Source organism: Rattus norvegicus, chromosome 13 (genome assembly GCF_021556685.1).
Source record: "Rattus norvegicus strain SHRSP/BbbUtx chromosome 13, alternate assembly SHRSP_T2T, whole genome shotgun sequence".
Lineage (NCBI taxonomy): Eukaryota > Metazoa > Chordata > Mammalia > Rodentia > Muridae > Rattus > Rattus norvegicus.
The window spans coordinates 39409058-39428323 of record NC_141546.1 but is presented as its reverse complement, the minus strand read 5'-3'; the positions used below and the strand labels follow the sequence as shown (position 1 = coordinate 39428323).

At 42.6% G+C, this 19266-nt stretch overlaps 1 long non-coding RNA gene across 1 annotated transcript; it reads right to left on the bottom strand.

Annotated features, from left to right (window-relative positions):
- Positions 1–268: 268 nt before the first annotated feature.
- Positions 269–19013, bottom strand: LOC102554198 (uncharacterized). Its single transcript, XR_015635865.1, has 4 exons — positions 18854–19013; positions 7503–7774; positions 1970–2057; positions 269–1104 (listed from the first exon to the last, which is right to left on the bottom strand). It is a non-coding gene; the product is annotated as an uncharacterized LOC102554198 (long non-coding RNA).
- Between the last annotated feature and the right edge of the window lie 253 nt (positions 19014–19266).

The following is a 19266-nucleotide window of genomic DNA, read 5'->3' as shown; positions in this document are numbered from 1 at the left end:
CTAAAGAATGAAGATAAGAACTTAATGAATGAGGCTCCAGAAAAAATAAGCACCCTTTTGTACTCCTTTCAATAGCACGCTCCTTAGTGACTGTATCTTGTAGTACCTACATGAACCCTTCTGCGTCATGGTAATTATTTTGCCTACATCTTGCTAGGTATGGTGTGTGGGCTGGGGTCTTGTTGAGGCAGGCAAGCACCTGGCTACACAGACTCGCATCTCTAAACAATGATAGTTGTCTCCACCCCTAGTAAAAAGGACATTGAGACAGTTTCTATTTGAGTGTATTACCAACATATCCAACAGGAAAAAAAAAAATCAACAGCTGACCCAGTTTGAACTGGTTTTAGGTGCATAGGCAACAAGGTAAAAGTGTGGGAACCTTTTAGGGAGAACCCCCTTTTTACCATCTTATATCTATGCATAATTGGGTATGCATGTGATTAAAATCCAGTATATTCTGGGAAAGTAAAGTCAAGTAGGAAAATGTCTGTGTGATCTAATCTATCAACCAAAATAGAGAATGAGCCAAGCTTCACCCCTTAGTGTGCAGTTCCTCCTTTTGCTGAACTCCATAAAGAGAAGTAATTGGGACCCTTCAACATGCTCACTGGGGTGACTCACTGAGTCATGACAATATTTCCCTTTCTGGTCTGTACTATCTGTTCACTCTGAATAAAGTTTTTATTTGCTACTTTTTCAAATATATGTGAGTCCTATTTTCAATCCTTTGCATAAAAGGCCGAGAACCTGGGAACCCCTGACCCATTCCCTGACCACTGGTAACAGAGATTAGAATCTTTCTCAGGTAGTCTGTTTGGATCATTTAAGAGTCATAAAGATGTTGCCAGGCAGGAAAGTCAGACTGAGGCAAGGGGGTCCCCGGATAGAAGCTGGATAGCTGGCTCTGTGATTGAGACCACTGGCTGTTCTTCCAGAGGGAACCAGATTCAATTCCCAGCACCCACATGGTGGCTCACAACTGTCTGTTGCTCCAGTTCCGTGGGAAGTGACTCTCTCTTCTGACCTTGATTGGCATGAGGCGTACATGAGGTTCATGGACATGCATGCAGGGAAAACACTCAGATATACCAATTTATAAATCTGGAAAAGAAAAATAAAGTGTCACGACTAAACGTGGGTCTGTATACAGTATCACTGCACACATCGCAAATTATAAGTAGAGAGACTAAAACACTCTCTTGATGATCAGAGAAAATGGGAAGTTAGGGATTTTCAGGGTGATGAGACTACATCAAGACATGGAGAAACAAAATAATCAGCAGGGCAGGAGAGTAAGGAGGAGTACATCACCCAGAGGTAGAAACTCATTCTAGGTAACTAGCTTATAATGTAGACAGACAGGAGAACCCCCCCCCCCATAGACTATTTTCTTGCTTGTTGCCTGCACATCTCCTACCTTGTTTTTCTTCTGACCATCTGTGTGCACACCTACGTGTGCAAGTCTGGAGGTCAATGTCAGGTGCCTTCCTCAATCACTCTCTGCCTTTTGTTTTGAGGCAGATTCTTGTAAGGAACCTGGAGCTCTCTGGCTCAGCTAAACTGGCTTCCCACTGAGCCCCAGGGTTTCTCCAGTGCTGGAGTGATCAAGGCCCTCCCACCCTGGGTGCTGGGCTGCGGAGCTCAGGCTTCTTCCCCACAGAGTCCTCTCTGCAGCACAGTTACTTTGTTGTGCACTGCTCACTCCTGCCTTTGCTTGGGAACTGCGTTTTGAAATGGCTGCTGTGACCTGAGCATTTGTCTCTAGTTCCTCAAGAGGGGAGATTATGTTAGGCATTAGAGTTATTTGAATATTCTGTTGATTTTCCGTCTCTATTAATATGCTTTTCCTGTCTAGTATTTCAAAGCACTTATCTCCAGAAAAGGGCAAAGATAATAGGAAATAAACAAAGACGAGAACATCAAACCTACAGACAGAAGGGAAGTGTAGGCTGAGGGATTAGCTTACAAATGTTCCTTCTGCGGCCTTCCCTACACTGTGCTCATCCTTTGAGGTAGGATCCGCTTTGGGGTTCTTTTATTCACTCCATGTATCACTGTGCAGAAAAAAAAAGATAAGTATCTATTTCAGAAATTATCCTAACACTGTAAAGATAATCTCCCTGGGTAGGTGAGATGGCTTGGCTTGTAAGACGCTTGTCCCCAAGCGGTCAATTCCCAGGACCAGTGGAAGGAGAAAAGGATCCCAGAAATTTTAGTTTTCCTTTGTCCTTCGTTGTTGCCCTCAAGTGAGCTGCGGTATGTACACTCTTCTCACTGTCCCACAATAGATGAATGTAATAGAACAAGAAGAGTTGTGCTACAAAATCATATTTTCTCTTGATTGGAAGAGCTTATATGGATAGCTAAATAGAAAATTAGGCCTTGTCTTTAATTGACTGGAAAGTTTTAAAAATAATTTTTAAGGCAAGTGTGAGCATGCCTGTGTGTGCATATCTCTGGTGTGTATGTGTGTGTGTGTGTGTGTGCACATACATTTATATATGTGCATGTATCTGTATGGTATGTGTAGGTGTAGTGTGTGTGTTTGTGCGTGTATGTGTGTGTCCATGTGTATATGTATGGTGTGTGTAGAGTGTGTTTTTGTGTATCTAGTGTGTATGTATATGTGTGTGAATGAACGTGTGTGTGTGTGTCCGGGTGTATGTGTGTAGTGTGTGTGTTCACATAGCAAACACCCTTTTGGTGAGACCTGAATTAGAACATGTAGGAGATACTTACCACTACTAATTACACAGGTGTGTGCAATAATTAATGTTCAGAAGAAAGAATTGTATTTTGCTTCATCTTTGCTCTTCAGAAATGGGAATAATAAAAGCTTGTAGAATTATGGAAATACAAATTTATATAATTATCATCACAAAATGAGGCCAAAAGCCGACTGAGATCTAATGAGGTTGTTGTGGCTATAATTATCTAGTTAATTAATGCAATTCAGTCACCTAGACACTGTTACTGCGCATCAACTGCACACTCTCCTAGGCTCTGAAAACACAAAGATGAGCCACAGTCTCTCGCTTCAGAAGGTTATTAAAAGCAGAAAGGAAGATCCAGCTATAGGGCTGTGGGAAATGACGAGCAGCAGTGTGCCAGAAGTAGGTCAAAGCAGGGATGTCCTGGGGGTGGTGGCTGGCAGAGTCCAGCCTCCTGGTGCCCAGATCTGGCAAACCCAAGTCTCAGGCTCTAACGCAGAGCAAACTCCAGACCCAAGTCCACTCTCAGCTGCAACTTCCTGTTGTCTAACAGCTGGCTTTCTGCTCACTCCCAGCTGGAGGACTCTCTTCCCACATCAAAGAAGTCACTTAGCCTTGTGGACTATACTTCTCTCAATGCTTGTTCCCTCTTCTCCCCAATGTCTGCTGTGGTACTAATGCTCACCATCTCTGGGATTCTATGAAACTACTCTCCTACTGGGTCGCTCTGTGTCCTGTGTTGAGCAATACCTATGGAACTTCCATTAGCAAAGGGCTCCACTTTTAAAATATTCTATCCCCATTGTCAGAACCATCTACAGATCCTCATTGCCTGTCCTCGTGGGGTTCCAAATGACAAATCAAAGCTTGAGTCTACCACAATTCACCCTGGAGAGCCAATGAACTTATTGGGCTTACTTATAAAACATGAGAGGTTATTGATAGGAGTGTGGTGACCCCAGAGCAATCTCACTGCTGGATGGTGGCTTCCCATGGCTGCACAGATGCTGCCCGCCCTCTTTTGTCTCCTCAGCCTATGTGTTCCAGCCCCTCCTAAGACTCCAAAGACGTATGCAATTAGGGCAAAATTTCATACAGATGGTGGGAGGAGTATATGTCCCTTCCTCAACAACCAGCAACTTGCCTATAGCTCCTCAGGGAGGGGTGGGACCTTTAGAGCCCCACTCTGATCCTTGATGGGATGTTGACAGACCAAATCTTGTGCAGATCTCAATAGGGAATTTCCTTTAAAGATCAGTTCTTTCTGAAGCAAAATTTCCAGAAGTGGGCCTGGCCAATCTGTGTTAACAGTTTCTCCAGATGGCTCTGTATTGGCAGCATAGTCAGTCTAGTTGGAAAGCAGGGTTTTGGAGTCACAGTGTGAAACTCAAACTTAGCACACAAGGTCTTTCATATGACTCTTCCCTGGTACACGCCCTAAATAGTCAGACTTGTAACTCATCAACTCTGTGTCATTCCGTCGTGTTCCGGAATTACCCTTCTTCCTATCCACCTTGGGAAGTATGCCCTAAGTCTTCTTTGATATTTTCCCATCTCCCATGTGAGTGGTCCCTACTTCTCAGCCCTATGTAAATTCCCTCTCACTATGCTCTTCTGTCTCTACTCATCTGTTTCTCTTGCTGAACTTTGTCTACTTTGGGGTGGGGCTGAAAAATTACTCATGTTCTTAATTGTGGTACCCACCCTTATTCCTGATTCATAGCTGGCACATTACATAAATGCATGAATGAGCAGAGAGCTTGTTGCACTAAGACCGGGCATTGGCTCTGTGAGAAGTGGTTCCTCTAGAACTGAATATTTAGAAAGGTTCTAGTAGATTCTAGTGAGTCTAGCTAGCACAAGCTCATCAGCATAGGGTTGACAGAGAACCCGAAACACACAAATGTCTCTCCAGAAATATAATTGTTGCTTTTCCTCAGTGTGGGGTTGATGGACTCATTAAACATTTAGATTAATGTAATGTTTGGGATATGCCCAATGTTTGTATTTTTTCATTTGCTTTGACATTCATTTAAGGATCAGCTATATAAAATATACACAGAGTACATTTTTATTTTTCCCCAAAGTAGACCTTTTTTAATTGTATGTGTTTTCTAATAAAAATACTGACGCCCCATCCGCTGAGCAAGAAATCAACATTTAATTGTACTATTTCACTGCAGCATATAAACTGAAATGGAATTTTAGTTACAGATTTAGTTTTTTATTTTTGATTATGTGTTTGTGTTTGGGCATGGATTGATGAGTGCAGATGTCCTCAGAATCCAAAAGAGAACACAAGATCTGCTGGGGCTACAGGTGAGCTGTTCTTAATCACTGATCCATCACTCCAGCTCCTCGAAATGAAATGTTTATGGACTCTTATGATGGTTGAAGTGTTGTCAACATGACAGAACCTGGAATTGCTTAGGAGATAAGCTTCCAGTCATGTTTCTGGGCATGCCTGTGAGGGATTATTATGTTAATGGTGTGGGAAAACTCATTGATCTGTGAGTGGGCCCCCCCCCAGGGGGGTGTGGTTCCTGATTATATCTCCCGGAGCAGGAGCATCGTTGTTCCCTGTTCCTGATGAAGGATGCTATGTGACCTGCTGCTTCAAGCTTTCTTAGCTTCCACACCATGGTGGGTCGAACTGTGAGTCAAAGTCAACCCTTCTTCCTGGAGTTGCTTTTATCATAGCAACAGACAATTTGCTTTTCATTATTTTTCTTTTGATAATAAACATTTTACCTGTGTGGCCCTCCTTTTCTGTGCACATGATTCATTTTGGTGGGGAGAGTGGGAGGGATGGTATGTAGACTCAAGTTTGGCCAAGTGGAACTACAATATGGGGCTCAAGAAGGATATTTCACCCAAGTTGGCCAAGAGTTCATCCTGTATCTCTGTTGGGGACCTGAGTGACATTTGTACTTTGCACAGTCAGGGCTGATTTACTTATAGAAGCTGACCCATGGTTGTCAGTATGAGTAAGGCTGTCAGAGAGATAAATCAAAAAGGCAAACAAAGCCAAGAGAAAGCTTGCATCTGTTGGATGTGGCCCAATTGGTATAGTGTTTGCCTAGCAGGCACCAGGACATGAGCTCCAGTCCCCTGCACCAAATTAAGCAGACATGGAGGTACATGTTTGTGATCCCAGCACTTGGGAGGTAGAGGTAGGAGGATAAGAAGTTGAAGATTATCCTTGGTTACATAGCAAGTTCAAAGCCTGGGTTACATGAGATCCTGCCTCAAAACAAACAAACAAACAAACAAACAAACTATGGTGTTTGGAAAAGGATCCTCCTTATAGGCTCATGTATTTAAATATTTAGGCAATAAGAAGTGGCACTATTTGAAAGGATTAGAAGGATTAGGAGATGTGGCCTTCTTGGAAGAAGTGTGTCACTGAGGATGAGCCTTAAGGTTTCAAAGCCCATGCCAGGCCCATTTCCTCCCCTTCTTTGCGTGTGGATCAGGATGTAGCTCTTAGCTTCTTCTTTAGCACCATGCCTGCATGTCTGCTGCCATTGTGGTAATACATGACTCATCCTCTGAAACTATAAGCAAGCCTCCAATTAAATGCCTTTAAAAAAAAATAAGAGCTGCCTTGGTCATGGCATCTCATCATGGCAATTGGACAGTGACTAAGACACAAGTCAAAAGGAAAGGTGAGATTTCAAAACTACCTTTGAGCCTTCGTTTCCATCTAGCTGTCCTGCATGCTGTGTTTCTGCTGGAATTTATACTTGAGCTCCACGACCTCAAAAGAAAATAATTCTGTTAAAAGAATTAAGTTCTGCATGTTTATATCTGAGTGGTGTTCATGAGGCTGTCGAGTGTCATTCTTGACTACACTCCACTCTGTTTAGGCAGGGTCTTTGAATTGAACCTAACTTGGCCAGGTAACCATCTTGCTGTGAGGACCCCGTCTCTCCTTCCCAAGTGCTGGAATGACAGGCAGTTTTCACACTGGCCGGGTTCTTAGGATCCAGACTCACGTCCTCCTGCCTTCACAGCAAGATCTTTTTTTTTTTTTTTTTTTTTTTGTTCTTTTTTTCGGAGCTGGGGACCGAACCCAGGGCCTTGTGCTTCCTAGGTAAGCGCTCTACCACTGAGCTAAATCCCCAGCCCCTCACAGCAAGATCTTTATCTGCCGAGCTACCTCCTCGGCCTTCTTTTTATTCTTAAGATAGTCTATGATTTTTTTTTTTTTTTGCTAACTTACTATTAAGTATATCATGTCTACTAAGACAGTACACCAGACTTTATAAAACCATTGAGTTTGGTATTTTCCAGAAGCAGTATAGGGAATTCCAGTGTGGCTCTTGATGCTGTAAGGTTGTCAGAGAAATTCACTTGTTGGTTACGTGAGCTTAAATCACTCAGTACTCTTAGTACCCTTTCAATACTCATTTCCTCATTTGCATATGATATCCTATGTGCAACAACTGTTCTGCAGAATATTTTAGGACATCCAACCGATACACTGTGAAAGCAATCAATTGACATAAAGGGATTTTCATTCCTTGATATGAATACTATTGTGGTGCAGACTGCATCAGAGGCTGGGCTAGGCAAAAAATTAAAAATGAAATGAGAAATAAATAGGTAGGAGACAGTTTGATAAACTTTATTGAGTAAACCCCAAAGGGCAGTTAAATTCATCATATTACTATGATTAGCTGCATCTCTAATTGGGATACTTGTTCCTGAAATGTTAGGACTGCTACAAGATGTCAAATTACCAAAAGATGAAAATAGCTGTACCAGAGAAAAAAAAGTACTCACGTTTAGTCCTGCTTGTCAGACTAGAGCCAGGAGGGGAAGCCTGAGTACTGTATCTTCCGTATCTTAATTCTTAGTACAAGCTGACTTTGTACCGCAGTGGGCTCCACGGTGACAGTTCCATACACGACGGAGTACACTTTGATTGAGTTCACCTCAAGCCGTAGCAGTTTTATATTTATAGTGTAGATGAAACCCTAGTCCCTGGGCATGCTAGGAAAGGCGCTCACAGCTGAGCTGAATGTTCTTCACTCGTGTGTTTTGAAGATAACGACCTAAGACAGAGGTAGGGGGAAAGCAATGGAAATTTAAAAATCTGACCCACTTTAAAACTAGGAGTAGTTTTTGGTAAGAATGGCAGAAAGTGTTACATGAGATGAAAATGTCGGGATAGCCACTTGTGGGGTGGGGGTGGGGCTCTCTGCTGTATGGAGCTGTTGCTTTAGGCCTCACTAAGCCAAAAAGTTAGGCCATGGTGGAAGCTCAAAGAACTAATGATGTACTTCTTTGAATTTTTTTCAGTGTGCGTCTGTGTGTGTGAGTGTGTGTATGTGTGTGTGTGTATGTGTACATGCATACAGGTACCTATGGAGTCCAGAAGAAAGTGTCGAAGTACTTGGAGATGGAGTTACAGGTAATTATGAACTACCTAACATTAGTATTGAACTAGTCAGTCTTCTGAATTAGTCAGGGCTTCTGCAGGAACGCCAAGTACTTTAATCTAGTGAGCCATCTCCCCAGCCCCTCATTTTATTTAAATTAAAAGAAAACAAAATAATTAAATAAAATATATTAAAATTATTGTAGGTATTCTAGGGCATTTTTGCCTCCCAAATGTCAAAACAACATACATATATATATATATGTATATATGTATATATATGTATATGTATATATATATTTATGTTCAAGTCATCTACAACTTAAGAAAGTCATTACAACTTACTATTTGTGTTTTCTCTTTCAAAGCTGTAGTTTCTACTCTGAATACTAATATGTGTTAATATTAATAGCCTGGGCTGGGAAGATGGCTCAGCAGTTAAGAGTACTTGCTACTCTTGTAAAGGACCCAAATTCAGTTCTCAGGACCAGAGTTGGGCAGCTCACAGCCACCTGTCACTCCACCTCCACACTTTTCTGGCTTCTGCAGGCACTGGACTCACATGCACAAACCCATGAAACACACTCATACACATAATCAGAAATAAAAATAAAGCTAGAATAGCCAAGATTATTTTTAAAAATTAAAAATATAGTAACGGCTTTCTTCTAAAACAAGTCAAGCGCACTCAACACAATTATCTTAAATGCATCCTGTGTCTCGCTTCTTTTTTTTTTTTTTTCTTTTTTTCAGAGCTGGGGACCGAACCCAGGGCCTTATGCTTGTTAGGCAAGCGCTTTACCACTGAGCTAAATCCCCAACCCCCCTGTGTCTATACATTAACATTTCTTGGGCTTTGAACTTGTGTAACTTTTCATTAGTGTTTCATCAATCAACTCCCAATTAGATTGTTAGAAAATGCACACACACTGACCTTAAAATTATATAATAGAGTTATAATGAAAAATTGAATAATCTCTCCCTCTAATCCCAATCCTCTAAGCTTCCATTGCTTAGTGTGAATCTTCTATATCATTTTATGCTGATACCATATGTAATCATATTCACATATAGCTCCCACCCTTCCTTTTTCTTTTCTGTCTCCAATCTGTCTTTGTGCATTTTGCCAAATATTAGCTCATACTGAATATACAGGTTCATAATCTGATAGCCTATGTTGTAGGTACAGCTTGGAAACAATTTTATCTGGGAGATTTTAACACAGAAGCCCTGGGGTATCTTCTATGTGGCTACAAGGTGGTAGCATTATCAACATTCTGTGGGGTTTCCAATTCAGTTGTGCCTGAAGGACCAATCTCAAATGCTATGTGCTCTAATATGGATCATAGCAAGGTCAGAATACTTCAAGTCTAAATTCCTGCAAATCCATTATCTGGCCAGGTTTGAGTGGCATAGATAGGTAATCCAATACTTAGGTGGAAGGGGCCAGACATATCAGGAGTTCAAGGCCAATACCAACCATAATACACATATCAAGTTCACAGGAAGCCTTGGGGTACAATGCTTCCCTGTATCAAAAACAACTCCCCACTCCATGTACAAAACTATTTGGGATTATGGGGTTTGGAATTAAATGCCAATTCAACATGGTTCCTGCATTCCCTATTATGTATTCCTTCACTGATCTGTCTTTCAAATTTATCTCTCATGACCATTTGAGTTTATATCTAATATTCCTTAGTAGCATGGTGGGGTTTTTTGCATTTATCTTTATTGTGGCATTATCAATCACATACATTTGCATGTAACCTGAATTTCATACTTCAGTGGCCTAAATCCTAGGGGTTTAATATTTCCCATATAACTTTGGAGGTAGGTGATTCAGGGCTAATAAGGCATTTCATGGTCATGAAGGAACCGCATTCCTTCTAACTACCCTTCTTAGGTGTGCTTCCAGCCCCATGGTCTGTGTCTCAATTACAGTTACTATGGCTGTGGTAAAACATCATGGCCAAACATGAGGAGAAAAATCAATTTGCTAGCAGTTCCATATAGTAGTTCATCATTAAAAACAGTGAGGGCAAGAACTCAAACAAGGCAGGAACCCAGAAACAGAGCTGATGCAGAGGCCACGGAGGGGTGCTGCTCAATGGCTTGTTCCTTGTAGCTTGCTCAGGCTGCTCTCTTATAGAATCCAGGACCACTAGCTCTGGGCTGGCATCACCCATAATGGACTGGGTCCCATAATCACTCCATAAGTCACCAATTAAAAAAAAGTCCTACCATCTACAGCTATATCTTATGAAGGCATGTTCTTAATTTTGAATCCTTCCTCTCTGGTGACTCTAGCTTGTATCAATGTGACACAAAAGTAACCAGCCCAGTCAATATATCATCTCTGATGGCTGAAGATGTCTTGTCCCCTTATCTACCTCCAGGTAGGAAGTAGAGGCAAAAAGAAACAAAAGGACTTTTCTCTTGAGTGACTCAGCCCACTTTATAGATTTTTTTTCCTACCCAAGTGGCTTTACTAACATCTCATTGGCTATAGCTTACTGGCTACACCCATCTGTAGGGGAGTTTGCAAAAGGCAGTACCTGGTTTCCCTTCCATTGCTGTGATAAAACACTGACCAAAAACAACAGAGGAAAGGAGAGGATTTTTTTCAGCTCACCCTCCCAGGTCAGAGTTCATCACTGAGGAAAGCCAGGGTAGAAACTTAAGGCATGAACTCAAAGGCAGGCTTGCTATACAATATGGTATCACCCACCCACAGCAAGGTATTACAGCAGGAACCATGGAGGAACATTACATGGCAGCCTGCATAGGCTTGTGCTTAGCAAGTGTCTTATACAGCCCAGGATTGTATGCCTACGGAATGGTACCGCCAACAGTGGGCTGGTTCCTCTGCATCAATTAGCAATCAAGATAATGCCATATATTTATTTACATAATTTTCTCATCAAGGCTTTCCTCTCCGATGACTCTAGGCTGTGTTCAGTTGACAGCTAGGTTAAAGCCAACTGAGGCAAATGGTATGTTTCTGGGTTCATTGGCACCAGAACAAAATCTAACTATCAAAACTGAACTATCAATCTCAGTGCCTCATCCCTGTGGGTTAAGGAACAGAAGAGCCTGGTAATTGTTCCTCAAGACCCAGCCTTGCTTCTTTTTGAAACAAGAGAGCCCCTGAGGTTTACGTGGTGTAGTGGTTTGGATAGTAATGGCTCTCACAGACTCTTGTGTTTGAATGGCCCACAGTGAATGGCACTATTAGGCAGTGTGGTCTTGCTGGAATAGGTGGGGCCTTGTTGGAGAAAGTGTTGCACTTAGCAACACTTAGTTTCAAAAGCTTAAGCCCCCCCAGGGTGCATTCTCTTCTTGTCGCCTGTCGATCCAGTTGTTGAACACGGCTCCTTCTCCAGCACCATGTCTTTCTGCATGCTGCCATGATGATAATGGACTAAACCTGTGAACTATAAGACAGGCCCAAGCTAAATACTTTCCTTTATAAGGGTGGTCATGGTGTCTCTTCACAGTCATAGAAATCCTAACTAAGGCACCCGCTTACACTGGTACTTGGGCCAGAGGTTAGACTATGACAGTTTCTGGTTTTGTTTTTGTTTTTTAATTTGTCAAACTCAAACTATATTGTCTTTGTCCTTCTTTTTTTCCTCATCTTTCTTTTCAGTAGCTGAGGATGACCTTGAACTCTTATCATCTTGCCTCTAGGAGTGCTCAAATTCCGATGTGTGACATCATACCCGGTTTTATGCAGCATGGGGCATGGAATCCAAGGCCTCAGAGATACTAGGCCAGCACTTTACCAGCCGAGCCACACAGCCGCTCCCTTCACCAGCAATTTCATCTCTTCGGATTCACCAAAATGGGATTTCTAAATCTAAGAATATGAGGCAAGGTCTCATGTAGTCTGGGCTGTATGTAAACGTGTCTCCAGCCCCACTTTCAAGTACTTGGGGTTCTTTAGTGGATGACTTTTTACATTTTATTTTTATTTAGTATATGACTGCTTATATGCCGTGCAGCTCATACATGTTTGGTGTATACAAAGCCAGATGAAAGTATCAGGTCCCCTAGAACTGGAGCTGCAGGCTGTTGCGAGTTGCCAAGTGGGTGATGGGAACACAACCTGGGTCCTCTGGAAGAGCAGCTAGCACACCTAATTGCTGAGCCATCTTTCCAGCTCCCCTCCCCCAATTCTAAGTTTTAATGACTAATGTACAGTAATTTCTAAGAAAAATATGAGTACTCTCCACAGTATTTAATGTGTCTACTTTCCTGTGACTTCAGCTATGTTTTCCTAGGCTAGGGAGAGGCGCACTCAGTCCAGTGCTGGCTGCATGTGCATGGTGGTGACCTGAGTTAGGGGATCCCCAGCGTATTTTATTTTATTTATTGTGGGGGATCCCCCACAATAAAAGACTGAGTGTAGCGGCTCACACCCATAATCCCCTTATTCCAGCACTGGAGCTCACTGGCCAGTCAATACAGTAGAACCCGTTAGATCTAGGCTCAGTGAGATACTGTCTAAATAAACGAGAGCAATAGAAGATACTCAATGTCAATCTCTGGTACACACACACACACACACACACACACACACACACACACACACCAGTACATACACACACATTATTTTTTCTTCTAATCTTTAACTTAAAAAGATTTCTAGTCAGTGAAATTTAACTGTTCTGTAATCAACTTTTTCCTTTGGACTTCCATATCACTTACAGTTCTTAAATTGTATAGATTGTGGGAACCAGCTGGGGTTAACTTAAATTGGAGGGGACTTACAAGAGAGCACAAGATCTTTGAAATGTGGGCAAACAGACTTGGAAATTACTAAGAGCTAAGAGTTGGTTGATCTAAGCTAACAGGAAATTGGGGCGTCTCGGGTGAGCAGTGAACCCAGAGTTATCAAGTAAACCCCATTAGCCCACCTTTGTTTTCCTTCTGCTTCTAGTGGTTGTCTCTGCAGGATCTTTTGACTGAACCCCTCTGCCTCTGTCTCTGGAGAAGCGTGGGGCAGAAGGGGTGTATATGTAAACGGGGTGGTCAGAAACAGTTTGGCAGGAAGTATATGGGAAGTTCTCTGTGCAGCTGAGGGAGGCTGACCAACTTTGCCAGCAGCAAACAGGAAGTAAAGGAGATCCTAAGCGAGCAAAATGTTTGGGTAGACAGAGTATGAAAAACAAGCATAAATAACATCTCTAGCGAGCGCTGGGAGCTTCTAAACATTTCCAACAGTTACTGCCTTTGCAGGCACAGGACAAGCTTAGCTATATGAAACAGAATGTTAGCTGTTTCCTCTTGTCTTTGAAAAGTATTTACGTTTACTTTACTCTCTCTCTCTCTCTCTCTCTCTCTCTCTCTCTCTCTCTCTCTCCCTGTGTGTGTGTGTGTGTGTGTGTGTGTGTGTGTGTGTGTGTGTACATATGTAAAAATCAGTTATCTCCTTCCGTTGTGTGGGTTCCAGGGATCTAACTCAGGTGATCAGGCTTGTCAGATGCCTTTGCTTGCTGAAGCATCTTTCTGCCCTTCCCCTCTTCCTGTCAAAGCTTTTTCATACGTGGAGGCCACATACAACTAAACCACAGAGGCCTCTGTAGTGGAAAGTACAAAATGGTAGCACACTGGCCAGTTATAAGGTCGCTAAGAAAGATTTATTGATGATCTGTCCTGGCTAGCTTTAACTGTCATTCCAGATAACCTAAACTCTTCAAAAAGGAAAGCCTTGTCATAGGAGTTACCTACACCTGACTGTCCTTCGGGCAGGTCTTGGCTCAGTGTCTTGGTGGTTAATTTATGCACGTGAGTGGGTCCACTGTGAGAGGCCATTCCTAGGCTGGTGAAAGGCAGCTGAGCATGAGTCAGAAAGCAAGCCAGCAAATGTGCTCTGTGGTTCCTGTTTCAAAGTTCCTGCCTTGAATTTCTGTCCTGACTCCCCTCAGAAATGGATCGTGGCCTGGAAGTGTAAGTCATATATACCCTTTCCTCTCCAACTTGCTTTTGGTTGGAATGTTCTATCACAGCCACAGAAAGAAAAATAGAACACTGCATTTGTCTATTTTTTTTTTTTAGTAGCTATACTAGAATACCCAAACTTTTTTTTAAGAGCAGAAGATTACTTATCTGCTTCGTCCTACCAGGCTTGGGGCTCAGAACTCTGGGTAGAGGAGTTGAGGGAATGAGCAGAGGGCAGGCAAATACAATGAAGCTGGGATCAGGTAGGCTTCTCTGTTATGGCCACCACCTGGAACCCCACTTAGTCTGTTCATTAGGTACAGCATGGGAGGCAGGGTTAGCTGGCCGATGCAGAGACTCCTAAAGGGTCAAGTGTTGAGACTAAGTGACTGTTGAGTGCTTCCCTTAATTTGGATTGTTGCATTAACTCTGTCCCTTCCCTAAGGCTCGGGGAACATTTTGGATGACGGAGTAGAAAGACTGTGAAGTCTCGAAGATGAGAAGAATGCTGGGAAATAGCATCTTCTGGACATCCCATGAACTCACCGACACCGTGGTTACATGCACAAGATCAAGCCAGCAAGTTATGTTAACATGCCATCAGGGAGCACTGATTAAACTCAGAGGGTTACAAAAATCAAATAAGAGAAAAAGGGACAGAAGATAAGGAGGCACTGTTTGGAGGCGCCAGGGAGGAAAGGTATGAGGAACTGTGGGTAGAGACGATCAAATAAATAAAATACATTGCATTGAAAAGAAATGAAGAGGGCTGGAGACGTGGCTGAATGTTTAAAAGCATTTGCTGCTCTTGCAGGGGACCCAAGTTCAGTTTGCAGCAACCGTATTATTGCATGGTTCACAACTGCCTGTAATTCCAGTTCCAGGGAATCTGCCAACCTCTTCTGGCCTCTGTGGATACCTCATGTGGTACACATACACAGAGGTATATATACATAAAACAAAAAAAGATGAATAATAGATAAAGCTTTAAAATGAAATACAGAAACCAACTCGAAGACAACAGTATTAATTATTCATGAGGGCAGAGCCCTCAAAACAACCTTTAACATCTGCCTTTCCATATCACTACCTGGGGGTTAGCTTCCAACATATCCACTTCGGAGGATAAACTCAAACAACAGCACTTAACAAAGAAACACAGATTTCAAATTTCTCTTGCGAGGAAGTCTCTGGTAACATGAGGCTTGCATTCCCACATAGCAACTGCCTTCTGTTCGGTGTGGGTGCTATGTGTTGCCACATCTTCTTGGTGGCCCACATCGCCCATCACAAACCAAACCAGAACTGGAAGTTTCTGATCCTTGGGTTGGGATGTAGTCCAGCTGGCAGTGTGTTTGTCAAACAGGCGTGAAGCCTGGATTTAAACCTCACCTGCACATAATCGGGGCATTGAGGCACACACCTGTAATCATAGCAGTTGTGAAGTGTGGACAAGGAAGATCATAGATTCAGGGTAATCCTTGGCTACACAGTGTGGTCTCCTTTAGACATTGCATAAACAAACAGAACAACAAGCAAACAAAAAGCTAAAAGCTTCTGGCCTTTGTTGTAACTACTTCTTGATAATTGCCCAAGACTAGAATATTGGAAAGTAATTTTTGGGACCTCAAGTCTCAGCTCCACTTGTTGACAGTTCGAAGTCCCTTAATGCCACACTTAGGAGAACTTTGGTAGGATTTTTTTTCAATCCGACCTAACTACCTTTAACTGCTGAATACAGCCTGTCCACTTACACTGAGTCACAGCTTGACTCACTTCTGTCCAAAGTGCTCTCTCCATACCCCCCCCCCCATGACCCTGAAGAAAACCAGTCATGGGAAAACTGTTTAGCATCTTCTAAAATGTATGGGGGAAAACCAGCAACGAGGCATCTGAAAGAAGACCCACTCTTCTTGCTGGACTGCTGTGAAGACAACATCTCACACCTTTCCCTTAGGGCTACTTCAGATGAGCAGCTGTGACTACACTCACTCCATAGTAACTGATGCTGCTGTCCTTCTGTACATATCAGGTCCCAAAGAAAGGCTGGTCCTTCTGCTTTCTACCTGTGAACCATAGAACACAATGTACCCCCCCCCCCCATGCCACTGTATCAGCTCTAAACAAAGCAGATGACAAGTCAAAACATATGACTCTCACCTCAGAAGGCATACTAGAGTTTATCTTGGAGCCAAATATGAGTAACTATGGCCCAGGAACACAGACTTCAATGACCATTAAATTTGTGTTGCAAGTTAGTAACAGTCTCAGGATGTTTTTATAGTAACAGAACAAAATAAGTCATAAATTAGGATTTTCTTACACACACACACACACACACATATTGGTGGAAACATTAGAGATGTGGCTTTCAGCAAAGTGGAGGAAATATCTGTGAGGCCTCAGATAATGTCCCAGTGACACCCATACCCTTTTTTGGTTCATGGAACCCCGTGATCTATTACGTTAATCTATTCTAAAAGGTTTCACCTGTTAGTTGCAGCATGTTAGGACACATGGACAAAGTAATTAGGTCCTGGACCTGTTACATTCCAAACTCTCAGTCAGTGAAGTTCTAATTAGTTAACCGGCCTTCCAGAAAGTTCCATATAAGATGCTACTCTTTCCAGAAAGTTCAGCTCTCACAGCCAAACCTTTTTTTCCTAGTTCTTTGGATAAGTTGCTTTGGGATAAGCTTGAATATGCTTAGAAGTCTCTACTGATGTCTGCACCATCCTCTTTCTCAGGGTTCCGTTTTCATCACATCCTCTTTGGCTGTCTTCATTTTAACCACTGAGGGGAAGAAGTTAGACTCCCCTCCCCCAGTGCTGCCTCAGGTCAGATACTTGCATTTTCTCTTCTTGGGGGCCTCCCTCCCTCCTTTCCTCTGTTTCTTAAGATCTGTGGCCGAACCACTTATGCTGTTCAAGTGTGACTGCTCCGCTGTTTTCCAACCCTTCACCCGTTCCTCACAGTTCTCAGCATTTTTTGTGATTCCTAATACAATCTGTTTTTCTACTCATGGGCAGAACTCTGAGATCACACCTCTTATCTATACTTTGCCCCACTATATTAAGGGTCAGTATAGTCTCTGCCATACAGAGCAGGTGAGAAATATTTTTCTGTCAAATTATTAACAATAATAAGTGGAAAGTCAGTATTTTACCCCCTCGGGTCAGTTTGCCACCTGATAACATAATATTCTGTATTGAATAAACACATCCTTTCTTAATGTATTATTATTGTCTTATATTAGCAAACCTAGATTAGCCTGTTCAAAATATGTTCTCCAGTGCAGTATGGCACAGAGGTAACGGGGGTGACCAAACACTTCTGGATGAGTTCTGAGGCCTGCTCTTCAGAAAGGAATTTATGTCTAGTATGCTAAACCTGTCCAAAAGGCCCAGGGCTTAGGAGGTCACAGGCTGTATAGGGAAACCTGTTGCCCTACTCAATAGACCTTCTAAACATTGATATTTCTACACAGAGACTGGAGCTGTCCTTGGGTGGAGAAGTTTCTCTTTGCATTAGTTAGCAGTTAAAGCAGATACAAACCTGGCCTGAGTGCTGAGGTCTAAGTGACTACTGAATGCTCAGCCTTATGTGGTCCATCTGTATCGACCTTCACCACTACACAAAGCTGAGGGAGCATGGAGGAGGGGGTGGGGAGAATAGAAGAACCAGAAGATGCTGTCTTCTGGACGTGACACAGATTTTGCAGGTATGACATTGCAGTTACCGTCACCTTAAGATCAAGCCAAGATCAGTCAGTGTTTCAACAGACCAGACTGATGGGATGCAGTGGATTACATAAAACTAAATAAAAAAAAAAAACAAAACACACACACACAAAACAGAGGGGGCATGAAGGAAGGAGGAGGAGTAAAAGGACAATGATGAGGAAGAATACATTGGGATATCCAGGGGAGCTAGAGAGAGGGTTCTGGGAAAATTCAGTCAAGATACAGTGTTTACATGCATGGAAATGCTAAAGAATAAATAAAAGACAAGTCTGTTGGGGAGGAAAGCTGTTAACTTTCCAGGTTCCTGCTGATGAGAAAGTAAATTCTCAGGTTCTACTGCACATTGATTTTTGCATAATCCCCTGAGATATGACCTAGCAAAGCACTTTACACTTTCTACATTACTCTGATGTATTCAAGTTTTTAAAAGTATTGCCTTTTAAGTCTGTAATGTAAAAAACACATATCTTTTTCTTTCTTTCTTTTTTTTTTTTTTTACTAGAAAAAGTTTCAAGCTAACAGTATTACACAGAAGGAAATCCATTATCACTCCAACCTGAATAGAGGCCAGGTACCTGCACAGAGTCTATAATGTAGAACACAACCTCTGGGAGGCTGGCCTTTCTTAAAGGCCTGAGACAATCTCACTACTCTTGGAGGAAGTTTATCATCACCCCAAAACCCAAATAAAGGCCATCTGTGCAGGCTATGTAGAACCTCTGGGAAGCTTATTTTTTTATTTTTATTGTTTTACATTTTCGTGTGAGGGGGAGAACGTGTGCAAACTCAAAGAACAACTTGTGGGGGTCTTTTCATTCCTTCCAGCGTGTGCACCTCCAGGGATCAAACTCAGGTTAGTGAGTGCAAGCACCTTTACCTGATCCAACACTTGCCTTCCTTGATGACACAGAGGAATCCCCAAACCCTGGAGAAGGTGGGTTTGTTGTTACTGTTTAACCTAACGTCTTGGATCCTTGCCTTCTTAAAGGCAGAGGCCCACCATTTGGGTGAGCTTTGAAACTACAATGTAATAGTATAACTGACGTAAATCTCAGGACACAAACCTTTGTTCATCTCTTTTCTGACTGCACACCTAGAGCGATCATAGGGGCATGCTGCTGACCACGTTTCCCCACAGTAGAGAAGCCTTCTGTTCATTCCTCAAGTTAGCAGAGAAGAAACACACACACACACCACTACCAAAAGCCAGCTTCATAATTAAGTAACTGCCTGACTTCTCGGCTTTCACCGGCCAGAAAATGTGAAGTGGAATATTAGCAAGTTGGAACCGGAGCCTCGACCCACAGCTGCACACCACTGCGCATGTGCAGCCGCTTCGGAAAGCATTAATGCTTAGCTTGGCTACTGGGTTTCTAGCTATCTGAAAACCCAAAGTGGAGTTTCTGGTTATCTGGAAGGGAGCCGAGGCCCGGCGGTCGCACATTACAGCGCGCGCGCGCACTCGCCCCTCCCACCC